This window comes from Eretmochelys imbricata, chromosome 11 (assembly GCF_965152235.1).
Source record: "Eretmochelys imbricata isolate rEreImb1 chromosome 11, rEreImb1.hap1, whole genome shotgun sequence".
Lineage (NCBI taxonomy): Eukaryota > Metazoa > Chordata > Testudines > Cheloniidae > Eretmochelys > Eretmochelys imbricata.
In genome coordinates, this window is record NC_135582.1 from 77,830,191 (window position 1) to 77,841,306 (window position 11,116).

Here is an 11,116-nt window from a genome sequence, read left to right on the forward strand (position 1 = left end):
TTTTGGGTACTCTTCTGGCTCTGTCAATCTGTTTCTTCACTTCCGCAGGTGGGTACTGTAGTTGTAAGAAGGCTTGATAGAGATCTTGTAGGTGTTTGTCTCTGTCTGAGGGGTTGGAGCAAATGCGGTTGTATCGCAGAGCTTGGCTGTAGACGATGGATCGTGTGGTGTGGTCAGGTGAAAGCTGGAGGCATGTAGGTAGGAATAGCGGTCAGTAGGTTTCCGGTATAGGGTGGTGTTTATGTGACCATCGTTTATTAGCACTGTAGTGTCCAGGAAGTGGATCTTAATCGTGTCTCTGCTAAGGCTGCGTCTACACTCCCCGTTGTGTCGGTAGAACGTATGTGGCTCGGGGTGTGAATAAGCCACCCCCCCAGTGACACAAGTTACACAGACCTAAGCGCCGGTGTGGACAGTGCTATGGTGCTGGGAGAGCTTCTCCTGCCAACATGGCTACGGCTGCTCGTTGAGGGTGGAGAGCTCCCTCCCGTCGGCTTCCAGCCGCTCCAGTAGAGACTGCCACTGGGGGCCACGTCACTCACAGCTGTGAGGGCCGAGCGGTTAAGGCGTTGGACTCGAAATCCATTCGGGTTTCCCTGCGCAGGTTCAAATCCTGCTCACAGCAAGGCCTGTGTTTTAGCCACACTTGCTCACCAGGGCAATACATCTCCACCGACCCTGAGACGCTCTCCATACACTCCCCACCCCAGGTAAACCCTGTTCTGCTCCTTTCATGGGGATGCCTGGGATGGTGCCTCATGCTGTGTCCCTGCGGTCTCAGCTCCCGAGGCCTCTGCCCCTCACCCAGGACCCCCCGGCTCAGCCCCACCCCTGGGTGCTGCTCCTCTCCAGAGCGTGGAAGCAGCTGAGCACGGGCAGCCCGTACAAGAGGCCACGGGAGACTGAGCCTCACCCAAAAGGCCGTCCATGTGGGGCGGAAACGCTGGGGATGTGGGGCGGGTCTCCCATCCGGAGGCCATTGGGCCCGTGGTCATCTTTCGAGCGCTGGAAGCGAAGCTCCAGAGAAGTGGGGGCCCCACCTACACCCCGCTCCCCTCTGCCTCTTAGCCCGATGCCCTGCTCTTGCTCTGCCTCTTCCCATCCCCCCTCCGCCTCTTCCCCCAAAACCTGCGCCCCATCCCCCTCGGCCTTTTCCCCCGCGGCTCCGTCTTCTCGTGCCTCTTCCTGTCCTGCTCCACCTCCTTCCCCAAGGACCCCACTGCCCCCCGCTCACCGAAGACAGAGAAAAGGGACGGGTGCCTGGCCCCATGGCCCCCCGGTAGCCCCCCTTCGGGGAAAGGGGCGGAGAGGAGCAAGCAGGGGGTGAGTGGAGTCTTGGGGGAAGAGGCGGAGAGGAGCGAGGGGCAGGTAGGGGGACCTCGGGGGCCAGAGGAGTGAACAGTGGGTGGGCGGGGCCTCGGGGGAAGAGGATGACTGGGGGCGGGGCCTCTGTGGCAGGGCCATGCTCTAGACCCCGGTGGCCCCCCAACTTCTCGGGGTCATCTGAAACCCAGGATGAAGGTGACACAGGGCCTGGTTCCTCTTTGGGCTAAGATTCCATAACACCTCTCCCTTCCTGGCAGTGTGAAGGGGCTGCACAGGGGCATAAAGCCCTCCAGACACGGCCGGAGACAGGGAAAGGGCCGTCAATGCGGAAGAGAATCAGGCCCAGAGTTAGACAAGGGGTGCAGAGAATATTCTGGATTCTGGTCATTGCACTTCGCCCTTGCTCGAAATGCTTCCTCTATTTTCTCCATTTCATTCCCTGACTCTCGATCTCTGCCCCTTTCCCCGTTTCGTCCTCAGAATTAGCATGTTCAGCCAGTTAATCGCAGCAATCCCGCCATAAGACGGCAGCCTGAAATCTCAGCTCTCCCCCACCCCTCGCACGAGACCTGCTGCCAGCTGAACTGGAGAAAGAATGGGGACCGTCTCTGGCAGAGGGTGTGAAACAGACACCCAGAAAAGGTGAGCTTTCACAGGGACTGCTGGGCACGCATGGACTGTGGCTGGGGAGGGGGCTGCCAGACCTCTCTCGGGTGACCAGACAGCAAGTGTGAAAAATCGGGACGGGGGTGGGAGGTAATCGGAGCCTATATAAGAAAAAGACCCAAAAATCGGGACTGTCCCTCTAAAATCGGGACACCTGGCCACCCTAGACCTCCCCCACAGACTGCCACTGAGTGAGTGGGGGGCATTTGCACAGACCTGCAGTGACCACACGGATTGTGAGGTTTGCTCCCCTCCTGTCTCCAGTGGGGCTGAGGTTTCTCCCTGAGCCTGCTGAGCCCTGTGGCCCTTCCCAGCCACGCCCATGGGAGCAGAAAACACCGAAAGACCAGGCCGGGGAGGTCATATGGTTTATTGGACCCGGTTCTGTTGGGGAGAGTGTAGCCAGACAGCCCTGTCAGAGGCCCTGTGACAGACATGGCTCTTAGCCCCTACTAAATAGCGTGATGCACACACACCAACATCCTAGGTGGGAAAATATTTACCCTGATAAAAGAAATGTCCAGTAGTCGACACTTATTGTTTCTCTCCCTTGCAAGTGTAAACTACTCTTGCGAAAGCTGGCGTCACCCCGACAGACCAGCCTCAATTTGGCATAAGAAAGGAGAAAGAGAATAAAGGAGTACAGAGGTATAAGTAGGGGACCTACAGCACCATGATTTTTGAGTGCTTTTCACTATCTATCTGCTGGTCAGATAAGTGACAGCCTCCCAAGGCTTCTGCAGCTAAGAGGGTCCCTACGCCTTGTCCCTTATTCGTCTTTCCGCGGAATTGAGTGACCGATCCTGGCTTGGCACCGCTGGAATCGAGAGATGCAAGGAGGGTAAGAAGCACCCACACCTGATCTCCTATCTTTAGTGTACACATATTTTGAAATAGAGCTCTATACTTTGTTTTCTTTCTTTGGGATTGTGGCTTCAGTTTTGTAACTTGTTTGTGTGTGTAACATCTCTACATTTAAATAAGTAGGCACTAGCAATTTTGTAACCACATGATTAGAATGTAGCTTAATAAATTTTGGTAACCATTTATGCATAAGCCTGACTTGTTTTCTCTGGTTTACTGTAAAGCAGCCAACACAATTAAAGAACCTCAGCCGTTTTGGCTCTAAAGCCTGGCCATTAGGTGAGAGTACTAAGAGCCTAGCGTTGAGTTGTGTCGCCTCCACGGGGCAAACTCTTGGGGCACCTGTCAGTCAATCCTGGCTGCCCGCTGCGAAGGAGCTCTGAGCTCTAGCAGTTAAAGTCACGGGTGGTTAGGACCTTGGGGCATCCGTCAGCCTAGCCCGGGCTGCCCGCCGCGAAGGGACAGTGCATCCTAGCGGTTAAAGTCACGGATGGTATAAACGGGCATAGCTGGCTCCTCCCCAAACATCCTTGGCCGTCGGCTAACAGAGAGAGACCAGGGCCTGAGGACAAGATCTGCGGAGCTCGAAGGCTTGTCTCTCCCCAGCAGAAGTTGGAGAATGAAAGAGATCCCCTCCCTGCCTTGTCTCTCTAATCTCCTGGCACCGACCTTGCAAACAGAGAACTCTGAGGCAGTTCAGTGCTTCCGACCGAGCCCCAGGAGCCCGTATGTAACACGGACGTTGCACTCATTCAAACAGTGCCTAGCGCAGCTGGGGGACGGGCTTCAAGCTGCTGCCAGCCACAGCCCCTTCTGTGCCCCAAACCGGGGGCGACTGCGCCTACCGGCCAGACCCCTCTGTTCCAGGACGGAGGTGCCCTTTGGTCTCTCAGCCCGGCGCTCTCACACAACCACAGCAGCTCCAGTCACCAGGTCCCCTCTTGGCGCAGTGGGAGGGGGCAGCAGGACAGAGCAGGCAGGCCACCGAGGGGGAACTGTACTCCGGGAAGCCGTGACTCTGTCAAGGATTTAGGTGTCATACCGCGCAAGCCGCTCAACATCCATTCCCGGTGCGATGCTGTGGGGAACAGGGCCAAAGCCATCGGTGATGACGGGGGGATTTTCTTGGTTTTTCAATGGTTTGCATGCTGTGTGTGGGACTCAGTTTCCCTGGGTGCTGTTTGTTTAACGAGGTGGCACTGGTGGGAGAGGTAGTTTGCTGTTACAGAGGACCAGCGGTGATCTCTCCTGTCAGTTGGGCCCTCAGGCAAAGGCCTGGAGAATGGATACCCCAGCGACTGGTGAGCGGGAGGCCCAGCTTGGAAGTCACAGCCAGGTCGGGCCAGTAGTAGGACAATGGGCTGAGGAGAGAAGACCCGGTGACTGCTTCCAGCCAGGGGGAAAGAAAAGAGGGAGGAGAGGAGAGGCTGAGATAGAGGAGACCCAGGCAGCCTGTTCACCTGGGACAGAAGAGAAAGGACACAGGCTTGTGGGAAGGTGATATCGGACGCTTAGCTGGAAGGAGCGGGCTTCTGGACTTGGGGAGAGAAAACAGCCAGAGCCCACACGGGTGCAGGAGAGACCTAGATGGACTGTGCAGAGGGAGGTTAGGCCTGAGGCCCTGAAATTTTCCTGTGCTGTGTTCAGATGCTCAGTAAACCCCTCTCTTTTACGCTGGCTGAGAGTCACGGCAGTCTCGGGATCGGGGTTGCGTTCTTCCCTCTGGGAGTAGAGGCCCCAGGGGTCCAGAGTGAGGGGACTCCCTGAGGGGGCCCACGGCAGACAGGCATGCTCAAGGCTCAGAGAAGAGGGGTTCCAGGAGGCGGAAGGGCCTACGGCTTAACCCTTGAGAGAGTGGATCTCCAAGAAGGGCTGTCACACTGAAGGGGGTTCCTCCCAAGGACTGTACGAGGCTGAGAGAGAGCACAAGTCCTGTGAGTCCGTGACGCCATCCATGGATACATAAAGAGAGGATGGAAAGGGAGGTGATTCAGCAGCGGGGAGACTGACACTGGAATACTGCATCCCGTTCTGGTGTCCACATTTCAAAAATAACGTTAAAAAAACTGGAGAGGGTGCAGAAAAGAGCCATATTTGAGGGATGGAGAAGACTTATAAGGAGGGATTGAAAAACTCAGTCTGTTTAGTTTTTAAAAAGATGGAGAGGTGAGCTGATGGCAGCCTGCAAGTGCCTTCGCTGAGAGAAAACACCAAGTATTTAAAGGGCTCTTTAGTCTTGCAAAGAAAGGCAGAACAAGAACCAATGGCTGGAAGCAGAAATCAGAAAAATACCATTAGAACAAGGCAGAGATTTGTAAGAGGGAGGGCGACTCATCACTGGAACAAACTGGCAAGAGAAGTGATGGATTCTCCATCTCTTGATGTCTTCCAGTGAAGACTAGATGCCTTTCGGGAAGGTGCTTTCATCAAAAAGCAGCTCTTGTGACACACGGGAGGGCTGGGAGATGCAGGGCGTCATATTAGATGCTCCAATGGTCCCTTCTGGCCTTAAGTCGACTAATTTATGAAAAACTGGTGGTTTATTGTATAGCCGGCTCCATCCCCCGACTCACCAGTCATTGAGTGCGGAGATCCGGGGGCAACAACTCCAAGCTCCAAGAGGCTGGGCAGGGGCAGGACATCAGCTGGGAGGGGAGGGGTGGGGGGGCAGTGACATCACAAAGGCCTTTTGCAGGACCTCAGCCCATTGGGCAAAGGTGGTGGGGAGGGGGTGACCTCACAGAGAGACCCCGACATCAGCGGGGCAGGGCCGAGGTGCAGGGCCAGGGCAGTCGCTGAGACCCCCCCGGCTTTGCTGCCGCACGTCTCCTTCTCCCGGTCTCCCCTCGAGGACGGGGAGAGAATTAGGATTCACGTCGTAGCATGAGGAGGAGCCTCTGTGGAGTTTTCTCCTTTCCGACAGCTGATTGTGCCAGAAAACGAACGTCCCTTGGACAAGGTCGGAGGCTGCGAGAGGTTTGGAACCTGTTGGGTCTGATGCACCTGCTGGAAGCAGGATTCTCGGCACAGAAAACACTGGCTTAAGGGGGCAGAATGTGATTTCCTACCGAGCGCTTTGACGCTTGGAATCACTGGGGACCTTGGGGTTTATCCTTTTGGGTTTCCCTTTTCCTCTTTCCTCCCTCCTTTCTCCTCTTCTCTTGCGTCTTTTTCCCCTGTTTCCCTCTCTCTCCCAAGGAGGGGTGTCTGTGGAGGGTGGGCAAGGGTGCTCTCATCGCGGGAGGTCCTCACAAAGAGGTGGGTCTGGAGCTGAGAGCGATCCGCTCTGATGGTGACCTGGCCGTCCTGTGGGACCTCTGGTGAGACCTCTCAGCCGCCCGCCCCTCAGAGTCTCAGGGCTGGTTGGCCGAGCGGGGGGCTATCGACAGCGAGGAGACTCAGGTCCTTTTGGTCTCGTTTCAAATCAGGCAAATAAGTCACAATCAATGCAATGTATGGGATTAATCTTGCTGCTTCAGGGGCGGAAGGAGCCAGGGTCTTGGGGGAAGGGGTGGAGCGGGACGGGGTCTGGGGAGGAGTGGGGGTTGCCCCGGGCCCGCACCCCCCTTGGGACGGCCTTAGCAGCAGTATTGGTCCCACCCCGCGGCAGGGCCGGGCTGCAACCAGGTACGGCCGGGGCAGGGCAGGGCAGGGCAGGGGGTGGGGGAAAGCTGGGCGGGCGGGAGTCAGGGGAGGTACCTCTCTCCAAGCCAGACCTCGTAACCTGAGATCCAGAGAGTCGGGGCGGGGGTCAGGACACACCCCTCCCATCGGCCTTTCCCGTTGGTTAGTGTCGGTGTGGAGATGCCTCGCACGCTGGGTTTTGTGGGTCCTACTTTCAGGCACCTCCTTCTTCCTGTAAGCGGGGGAATAGTCCCGCTCTTGTGGGGAACTGTCCTGGCTTCTGCACGACCCCGGTGAAGTGGGCTCGCGAAAGGATCTGAGTCCTCGCTCCCACTCCCTTTCCCCAGAGGCCTCCCTACCCTGGAGGACTCCCCTTCCACTCTCCTGTCTGGCAGAGTCCTCGTAACCCCGACAAGGCTGGACCCAGGATTCCTGGGGGTCTCGACCCCCAACCCTGCGGTGGTCACCTAGGACAGGGGCTCGGGTGTCCCTACTCCGGGGTACTCTCTGTACTGGGCACTTCTCTGACCCACTAATAATTACATATAATTTAAAGCAAATGCAAGTTATTTAATCAACAATTAATTTAAAAAAGAATAAGGGAAAATGGGAAAGGTGAAAGGAAACACATCACCCCGCTCTGTGGCAGGGAATATCACAAACAGCATCTCTGGAACGTCAGGGCAGTTCACAGTCTGCTCCTTGTGAGTCCCAGGCCCCTTCTCCGGCCCTGGCCGTGCTGCGGGGATGCTGCGGGTCGGACACTCGCTCTGGTGGTGGCCACACGCTCTCAGGCTCGAAGTGGCAGGACCCTTCTTCCCAGTGTGGCCCCCGCCCTGTCGGGGTTACGATCCAAGCCTGGCCTGCAGAGCCCCTTGGCTGAGGCGTCTCCCTGTGCGGGGCCTGCTGCCCAGGGTCCCCCTCGCTCTCCCCAGCTGCTCACCGCACCCAGCTCCGGACTGCTCCAGCCCCAGCCCCACCACTCGGTCTCTGCACGGCTGCTGCTCTGCCCCCAGCTCCCTGGGCTGCTTCTCTGGCCCCTCTGGCTCTGGTTGTTCCCACGACAGGTCTGCTCTCTCTGGGCTGCTTTACTGGTCCCTCTGGATCGGCACAGCTCCGCTCCCCAGCTCAGCTCGGGACCCTGCTTTCTCCTTAGCTCGACCCCACTCTGTCTGTCTGACCCAGGCAAATCCAGCTCACACGGAGGACGGGACCCCCCTGGCCTCCTGACTCCCTCATTAGCCTTCTTGCCCTGTCATTCAGGCTGACCTGGAGCATTGGCCTCTCCCCATTGTTCCTGGGGACTATCAGTCTCAGGGTCCTGGTTTCCCATCGACCCTTCCCCTTTTAGTACTGGGAGCGAGCAAACCAAAACACCCCCACTGACTGTTAGTAAGGGGGCAACAGTCCCCTTACATTTAGGCTGTAGCTGCGGGGGGTTGAGGATCGGCAGCATCTCAGTGTCAGATTTAGGGAGCTAAAGTGAAAGTAGCAGCCAAGCCCACCTCAGTATTTTTGTGGAGCTAGCCCCTGGTGCCTAACCTGTTTTGAACAGCCCACTAGGCCCCCATCTGTGTTGTCAGGTGCCCGATCCCAGACCTACATTATTTTAAACAGATGCTTTTGAAAAACGTACCAAAAGTCTAACAGGCTCTAAAAATCAGCTGAATACATTCTGGACCTACAAGCACTAAAATACTTTCATCAAAACAGTGTCTTGTGCTTTGAACGGTATCACGACATGGCAGGGGCTGACAGTCAGTGCTAAATGTGTGAAGACCCATTTTTAATGATTCTTGCTAAAGCCAGTCAGCAAATGTCGTCTAGGAGTAAGTGCTGTAATTATGGGGAAGAAAAATCTGCATTTTTCACACGTAACAGAAGTGGAATAACTGCATTCAAAAATAAAATGATGAAAAACTTGAAAGGCCACAAGCCCACTCAGTCCTACTACTTGTTCAGCCAATCGCTCAGACAAACAGGTTTGTTGACATTTGCAGGAGCTAATGTTGCCCACTTCTCGTTGACAGTGTCACCTAAAAGGGAGACCAGGCATTCAGAGGGCACTGTTGTAGCTGGCATCGCAGGATATTGACAGGCCAGATGTGCTGAAGAATCATACGTCCCTTCGCGTTTCAACCACCGTTCCAGAGGTCATGCGTCCATGTTGAGGACAGATTGAGATGTCACCAGCGGAAGGTTCATTTTCTTGTTCGATGGTTTGGATCTTGTCGTTTCCACATTGGCGTGTTGCTCTTTTCAGACTTCAGAAAGTATGCGCCACACCTCATCCCGCTCAAATTTTGGAGTCCAATTTCAGACTCTTAACTCTTGGGTCAAGTCCTGTGGCTATCTTTAGAAATCTCACATTGGTCCTTCTTCGCCTTTTGTCAGATCTGCAGTGAAAGTGTTCTTAAAACGAACACCACGTGTTGGGTCATCATCCGAGATGGCTAGGAGATGAAATCTGTGGCAGAGTGCAGGTAAAAGAGAGCAGGAGAAGACAATTCTCCCCCAAGGAGCTGAGTCACCGATTTAATTCACACATTACTTTTTTTTAACGAGTATCATCAGCATGGAAGCATGTCCTCTGGACTGGTGGCAAAAGCATGCAGGGGCATACGAATGTTTAGCATGCCTGGCACATAACTACCATGCAATGCTGGCTACAAAAGTGCCATGCGAACGCCTCTTCTCAACGTCCGGTGGCCTTGTAGGCGCGAAACGTTGACACTGTTTTCCTTTTGGGTGCAGTTCTGGAACAAAACAAAAAATCTACATTTGTAAGTTGCACTTTCAGGGCCAAGAGCTTGCACTGCTGCACTTTTATGAGGGGAACTGAAAAATGCTCTTTCTTTTATTACTTTGACAGTGTAAATATTTGTAAACCATCATCCTAGAAAGTGAGCCCTGTATTCTGTGTTGTCATGGACATCAGTATATTTGAAAAAAGGAGAAAAACAACCAAAATCTTTAATACATTTCAGTTGGTATTCAATGTTTAACAGGGTGATCAATCATACCTAAAAAAAAATCACAATTAAAAAATTAATCATATTAATTGCAGTTTTAATTTTTTTAATTGAGATTAATTTTTTTGAGTTAATTGCATGAGTTAATTGCGGTTCTCCCTGCCCCAGCCCAGAGCCTGCACCCCCACCCTCTTCCCACACACCCTCTCCTGCACCCAAACTTCCTCCTACACCCCCACCCCTTCCCCCAGCCCAGAGCCTACAACCAAACTCCGTTCCACAGCCTGCAGCCCCTCCCTCCGCAGCCCCTCCCATCCCCAAACTCCCTTCCAGAGCCTGCACCCCTCCACCCATCCTGCACCCCCACCCTGTGCCCCAGCCTGGAGCCTGCACCCAGCACCCAAACTCCATCCCAGAGCCTGCATCCCAGACTCCATCCTAGAGTGGTGAACAGGACAGATTACTAACTCATCACAGTGGGTTTCAGCCCCCTAGGATCACCTGCCAGGATTTTTCCTTCCTTTAAAGAGGGCAGAACCCAAACCCCATTCAGAAGATGCGGGGAATCTTACAGTAAAGTCTTCCCACATAGTTCCCTCTGTAATCCCGTCTGTCAGAGCTTGCCTTAGCACACGAAAATAAGGCCACAGAGTGGTAACCACACAAACAAGACTTTATTTACGATGGGGGAAAGGACTAGGATAGGCTAGAGAAGGGGTGGAGTAACAAAACTTTAACTCTGGAAATGCTCCACTCTCACAAACAATTACACCCACGAGGAAATGTTGATGTGCTTTCTACCTTCTCTTGCAGGGAGAGCGATGGACAGCTTCTGCTCTCTTGACATTGGACGTCAGGGACAGACTTCGATGATGGACACAGGACCGGGTGAGTAGACCTAACTAAAAACCCTCCCTATCCCTCTTTGCGTCGTCTCTGCCTGGATGTTAGACCCTATCTACGCGGATTCAATCCGTGCGTGGGAGTGTGCTTCCCAACCCAAATGAATATAGCCAATGACAAAAGGTCACCAGATTCTTTTGCAAATCCAAGATGGCCACCTTATAGATAACACAAAACGTACATGCCTTTCTTCCCTTCTTTTACGAAAATTTGGCAGGGGCAAACACCATTTTACACACCCAGAGAATGCATTTGACCAATCAGGGGACGTTGCGGGGCAGGGTGACCCATCCAGAAGGGGGTTGTATCTCCCCTCTGAGAACTCCTCCCTCTGTCCTCTACAACTGAAGTGGACGTCAGCTCTGTAGGACCACCCCGAGAGGGGATTTGACCAAATAGGGGAAGTGCCATAGTGGAGTGAGCTGCCAGCAACAGGATCCTGTGGTCCCTAAAAAGTCCTCACACCGCCCTCTACCAATTGGCGAGGGTTTCTCTCCCACCTTAGGCCATCTCAGAAGGTAAACGTGTACCAATCCAGAACAGGTTTAGCCCGAAGGCCTAGGCCATGATTTCTGCAAAAGACATCCTTGGAACGAGACGGGCTCTTCCACGCAGTGTTGTGTTGCGACTTCCAGTAGGATGCTGCCAGCCACGCAAACATGGAGCTCCAGAGATCGGCGGCTTCTGGCCTAGACCTTCGGGCACTGCCTATTCTGATCGGTACGTTACCCTTCTGGGATGGCCTATGGGGTGTGTGAAAC

The 11,116-nt window shown here is 54.4% G+C and overlaps 1 non-coding gene across 1 annotated transcript; it reads left to right on the top strand.

Moving 5' to 3' along the window:
- The first annotated feature begins 543 nt into the window (after positions 1 to 543).
- Positions 544 to 625, top strand: TRNAS-CGA (transfer RNA serine (anticodon CGA)). Its single transcript has one exon. It is a non-coding gene; the product is annotated as a tRNA-Ser (tRNA).
- The last annotated feature ends 10,491 nt before the right edge of the window (positions 626 to 11,116 follow it).